This window comes from Schistocerca gregaria, chromosome 6 (assembly GCF_023897955.1).
Source record: "Schistocerca gregaria isolate iqSchGreg1 chromosome 6, iqSchGreg1.2, whole genome shotgun sequence".
Taxonomy (NCBI): domain Eukaryota; kingdom Metazoa; phylum Arthropoda; class Insecta; order Orthoptera; family Acrididae; genus Schistocerca; species Schistocerca gregaria.
The window spans coordinates 430,595,744-430,602,130 of record NC_064925.1 but is presented as its reverse complement, the minus strand read 5'-3'; the positions used below and the strand labels follow the sequence as shown (position 1 = coordinate 430,602,130).

General features: G+C 47.5%; 1 non-coding gene across 1 annotated transcript; it reads right to left on the bottom strand.

Moving 5' to 3' along the window:
- Positions 1-3,393: 3,393 nt before the first annotated feature.
- On the bottom strand, positions 3,394-3,468 carry Trnat-ugu (transfer RNA threonine (anticodon UGU)). Its single transcript has one exon. It is a non-coding gene; the product is annotated as a tRNA-Thr (tRNA).
- Between the last annotated feature and the right edge of the window lie 2,919 nt (positions 3,469-6,387).

The window sequence follows — 6,387 nt, the reverse complement described above, 5'->3', positions numbered from 1 at the left end:
AGACGGAGTGCTGCTGGTGGTGGTGGTGCTCTCAGCGCGCATGGAACTACTCATGCACGCACGAAAATTTGACACTCGTGCACTGAAAGACACACACACACAGTTGGCGGCTGCGGGTCGCTACATCAGCGCTGTTGCAGCGTCGGTGGAGGTCGCAGCCGGCCAAGATACAGGAGACTCCCGCAGCAAGACCGCGTCCCGCTCGGCTGCGCCGCCGCCTGATGGACAGAAGGACGTGTGCTGGTCACCGCCCAACAACACAGCGCCTATTCATCAGCGATCGACACACCGGCTGTAAGTACTTGATTGATACTGGTTCCAACTTATGTATTTACCCACGTACGATGTTACCACAGTGCCGGCCGAGCACGCCGTTCTGCGTGGCGGCCGCGAATAACTCGCCCATTGCAACGAACGGTTTGCACAGAATAGAGCTGCATCTTGGCCACCGCCGCGCATTCCTTTGGAATTTCCAATGAGAGGAGCAGATTTCTTGGCATACATTTACCAGATATGACCAACACCCGCCTTGTAGACCAGACCACCGGGCTGACGGCCGCAGATTTCTGGCGCCAGACGCCCACCCAATGTGCCCGGCTGATTACCGCCACTGATGATGAGTATGCTGTGCTATTGAAGGACTTTCCAGCCTTAACAAAGCCACTGGGTATACCGAACGATGTCAGGCACAACACTGTGCACTACATAAAGACAACCGAGGTGATATGTCTGTGTAAGCAGAAGAAACTAACGATCAGAGTCCGAAAACAACTTATTGGACTGTTCAATTAACCTAAACAAATTCTCCAAGTATAACACCAACACAAAACAGTGATCCATCTTCGAATCACAACTACGTACAAGAATAATATAGAAAACAACTGAAATAATTTCCTACTAGTCTCCACCAGAGACTTCTCTGATATACCAAGCCTAATCCACAACTCAGCGAGAAGATCCAAGACGGGCTATCCACGTCTGCTGGCGCTTGATGAACTGCCGATGTGCGACCGAGCGCCGGCCTTTGTATCGCTTCGGCGGATGAGTACCTCGGAACTATTTTCCATCACGTGGTTTGACGTGTGAAAAATAGTTCCGGGACCTACAGCGACGTCTTCCTTATGTTTATGTGGTCCGGTAGTGGCCCCTGGTGGCCGCTGGTGTCTTTGCTGTGTTGTTGTTGTTGTGGTCGTTCATCAATATTGCCTGTCGGTTGTGGAATGCTTCGGTGTGCCTGCGAAGTGGGCAGCCCGCGGCTGCAGGCTGTCAGTTTGGTTGCTGATACTCTAGGCGCCGTGATGTCTGGCAGATGAGTACCTCGGAACTATTTTCCATCACGTGGTTTGGCGTGTGAAAATAGTTCCGGGATCTGCAGCGACCTCTTCCTTATGTTTATGTGGTCCGGTGGTGGCCCCTGGTGTCTTTTCTGTGTTATTGTTGTTGTTGTGGCCGTTCATCAATATTGCCTGTCGGTTGTGTAGTGCTTCGGTGTGCCTGTGAAGTGGGCAACCCGCGGCTGCAGGCTGTCAGTTTGGTTGCTGATACTCTAGGCGCCGTGATGTCTGGTGGAGAAGGCCACAGCATGAGGAGCCACCGATCTCCTGCCGACCACGACCACTGCGCCAGACCCTTTGAAGATAGCCAAGGCCGAGTTTGATAACATGATCAAAGAGGGCATCATGCATCCGTCTGACAGCCCTTGGTCTTCAATGTTACACCCTGTCCCCAAAAAGGGTGGTGCCTGGCGGCCTTGTGAGGATTACAGAGCACTAAATGTCCGCACAATACCTGACAGGTACCCAATACCTCTGCTCCATGACTTCAACTACTAGTTGAGCGGCGCTTGTGTATATAGTGTATTAGATTGCGCCAAGGCCTACACACAGATTCCAGTGGCCAATGAAGTTGTACGGAAGACAGCCATTATTACACAATTTGGGTGATTTGAAAGCAAATTTATGCCTTTCGGTCTCCAGAATGCGGCGCAAACGTGCCGAAGGTTCGTCGATTCAGTGCTGTGAGGCCTGTCATTCTGTTTCCCTTACCTCGACAACGTTTTGGTCTTCTCGGCCTCGCCACAAGAACATCGCTAGCATGTTGTCGAGAGTTTTCAATGAATAAGTGACTATGGACTTATGCCGAACGTGGTGAAGTGTATCTTTGGACAGTCGCAAGTTGACTTCCTACGCCACTGCAATATTCTTTCAGGCTCGCAACAGTTGCCGGACAAAATAGATGCTAGAAGCCAGTGGTGAGATACGGACGTGCTCCGTGTGGAAGGTGGTTACTAACCACGTCTGTATCTCTCCACTGGCTGCTTGTACCAGCCACACGCAGTTGATGTCAACAAATGTATGGGCCTGAAGATTACTAACCACGTCCGTATCTGACCACTGGCTTCTTGTACCAGCCACACGCAGTTGATGTCAACAAATGTATGGGCCTGAAGATTACGTTGTTACAACGTTGAAACTAGTTGCCAAAATAAATTTGACACCTTAAATACAGCTGGAGGAATTTCTTCATTTTTAATATAAATTTATACCAGCTGACGTCCCACTGTCCTCCATTTCAACTACGGACGTACGAAGAGAAAATAGAGGCTATCCTCGAGCTGCACCGGCCGGCCATATGCAAGGACTTACGGCACTACAGAGGCATACTGAACTTTTATAGGCGGCATCTGCCACATGCAGCTGAAGATCAAGAGCCACTGACAGCTGGGCTGGCGGGTCCGAAGACTAAGAGCAATTCGACAATTTCCTGGACGGACGACATGATCGCGGCATTTGAGAAAACAAAACAAGTGATAGCGGATACGGTATTGTTGGCAAATCCCGAGCCGAATGCACTGTTTGTTGTGTTTGTAGAAGCGAGCCAGACATCAATAGGCGGTGTGCTTCAGTGATGCATTGATGAGGCCTCACAGCCGCTAGCTTTCTTCTTTAGAAGCCTGACCACCTCGCAAGAGAGATGAGGCACATATGACCGCGAACTGCCAGCGGGGTACAAGGCTGTCAAATACTTACGTCCTCACGTCATGGCTCGCGCCTTCTCAACATTTACAAACCACAAGCCACTGACATTAGTCTTCCGGCAAAATAATCTCAACTGCTCGCTGAAGCAACACAGTCAATTGCAGTATGTTATCCAATTCACCAAGGATGTTCAACACATTTCCGGGATCGACAACATCATCGTGACAGACTGTCTCCCTCGCTTTGGCTGTGTATCTACACTGGACTATGCAGCACTCGCAGGAGCACAGAGGTCAGACCAAGAGCTGCAAGACCTGTTACAAGATAAAAGCACTTAAATGAAATGATAATTAAATCGACACTATAGCTGCAAAAATCAGTTGATATACATCGTTGGGGACATGCTGAAAATGTGTTCCCCGACCAGGACTCGAACCCGGGATCTCCTGCTTACATGGCAGGTGCTCTATCCATCTGAGCCACCGAGGGAACATGGGATAGTGCGCCTGCAGGGACTTATCCCTGCATGCTCCCTGTGAGACCCACATCACAACATGTCCACACCACTACATTCGTAGTTCACCTAATAGATGTTTTCCTATCACATAAATTACTCATGACATCTATTAGGCACACTACGAACGTTGTGGTGTGGACATGTTGGGAATGTAGATTTCATGGGAAGCGTGCAAGGGATAAGTCCCTGCAGGTGCACTATCCTCTGTGCCCTCAGTGGGTCAGATGGCTAGAGCACCTGCCCTGTAAGCATGAGATCCCCTGTTCGAGTACCAGTTGGGGCACACTTTTTCAACATGCCCCGAATGATGTATATCAACGGCTGTTTGCAGCTAGGCTATCGATTTAATTATCATTTCATTCTAGAGAAGCTGCACGGTCATCTATGGTATCTGGTCTTTCGGGAACAGATACTACCTTCATATATACAAGGACTTCATTGCATCTGCAACCTGTAGACATTCCTGGCGCCAGTGTACAACTGTATTGCGATGTGTCCACAGCCAAGCCACGTCCATACCTACCTACCTCTGACGGCAAGGATTCGAATCCCTACACAGTGTGAGCCACCTAGGTGAAGGGTCTATGCTCTGTCTGGTTCTAGATCGCTTTTTGTGGCCAGTAACAAAGAAGGATTGTTGAGAGTGGACAAAGTATTGTCTCCAGTCCCAATGCAGTAAATTCAGCAGACACATACATGCGCCAGTAGGTAATTTCCGTGACGTCACAGTGCGATTCACACATGTTCACGTTGACATTGTCGGACCGCATTCAAACGCCCAACGCTGCCTGCTCACCATCGTCGACAGATGCACTTGTTGGCTGGAAACAGTACCTATAGCGCTAGGTCAGCTAGCTAATTCAGTAGAGCGTGAGAGACTTACTCAGAGTCGTGGGCTCTGGCTCCACATTGGGATCCACCACTTTAGCCACATTGTAAAAGAATTAGGTCCTGCAACTCTCCCATGCCAATAGTAAAACAGCTACACTGTGCGCCAAAAACTGATTAAGGCTGCACACAGCATCATCTGTATTTCAATAAAAGTTCATTGTGTCAAATAAAGGTCAGCCTGATAACATGTTCCTTTGAGGCAAAGGAGCTTCAGCTATATCAGAACAGGCGCACTGCAAAACAAGCACAGATGATATTATTGTAAGCTGATACAATTTCACATATCTGTCTAACACAGATTAGTCGACAACAAGTTGGTAATTTCTCTAGAGTTCCATTGTCCAAGTTCATTTATTGAACCAGATGCAGATCTCAGTTTTAGCTTGCAATTTCAGTGACATTAAATACCTCTATATTTCTATAAGAGTCGTTAACATGACCAATCCACCTTTCAAGCTACTGTTCAACACATGGTAGCTACCATACGAAGCACTAGTGCCACTTCCCCAAATCGAACCACTGACTCTTCTTACCTCAAGACTAATCACCACCAGGGTCCCTAAGTAATTGGCGCACAGCCCCAATCGTCTGCGCTCCTAATTTCTTACTCTTTCATAGACTCGGAAAATCGGCATCAGATGGTATCTCAAATCATGTATTTGTATTATGCCCTATCCTTTTCTCCTCATTTACATATTTAATTGTTTCGTAGTTAATTATCAACTTATTTGCCATACCCCAAATGTAAGTCAACTTCAGCTTCTGATCTTGAATCGTACTATTCCTGTGGTCCTAGAATGTCATGTCACTGTAGGTCAACATATACCTTACCTCATTGTATACGAACTAACTAATTTCATTTTCCTGTTATCAATCGCTGTCACAATCTGGATACTACAAATAAAGTTACAAATTTTGTAAGTTCTAGCGCACTTTGTATGGTATAACTTCTAGTGTAATTGTTCAGATTAAAGCTGCTGTCATCGGTAAGTCCATCCTTTTGCTCACTTCATGTTGGTGTACTTGCCTATTATTTATTTTTATTTGCCTCATATAGTCATACAGTCATTCAATATTAATAATATCAATCGTCCGTCATACCCCGCCGAGCTCTGAATGGTAGCCATTTCCTGCCTCTAGAACACTAGTCTCCTAGTCTCTAAAGGTCATCCCCTTATGTCATTGCAGCTGTGTGCGAGTGATACCATATGTGCCTTCCGACCACAGTCCAACAGGGCCCACAATCCCGTTTTCCACTTTAGTAGACTTCACTGCCTCTGTGCAGAAATGGCCCACACCAATTTACAAAACTGCACTGAAATATGTCTCCTGTGGTTACTGTCCTGTCAAGCATGCATCGCAGTCCTGGGTCAGGAGATAAATCACGAAAACCTGCCAATTTCCCCTCCCCCCAAAACCCACCCACCTTCCCCTCAACACAGGGACCCAGTCTCAGGGCAGATCTGGTAGGCTACATCTGACGGGTGGGTCCGAATGGTATTGGAATATAACAGGCCTGAGATCTGCATGCTGGATCCATCAAAAGATGTCTGTGGAACAGCGTGTTGCAGAAAACCACTCCTGTGTAGCCAGCTATGGGCCTACTGCAAGGACGCACGAGGAAATGTCACTGTGAGCTCATGATAATGTATCGTTCATGACAGGAGACAACACTGTGTTCAATGGGTCTAACACATCAATAAATGATTCCAAAAACATGGCACACAGTATTTCACAGATCATTAACTCACCAAGTCTCATGGATGTATATGCACTAAACGAGGTGTCTGCTGCCTAATTCACTCACACTTAAAACAAACGGACCTCTATGGGAGGAGAGAGTGGTACCACCTCCATCGCCATCTCACCCTCCACCTCTGCCCCCACCCCCACTTCCGCTCACACCTCTCGTCAATCTTGTGTACATATTCCCTGCATATAGGATATACACTGTACTACTAGATACAGTGTAACCCCATTCATGAAAGCAGAAAGATACCT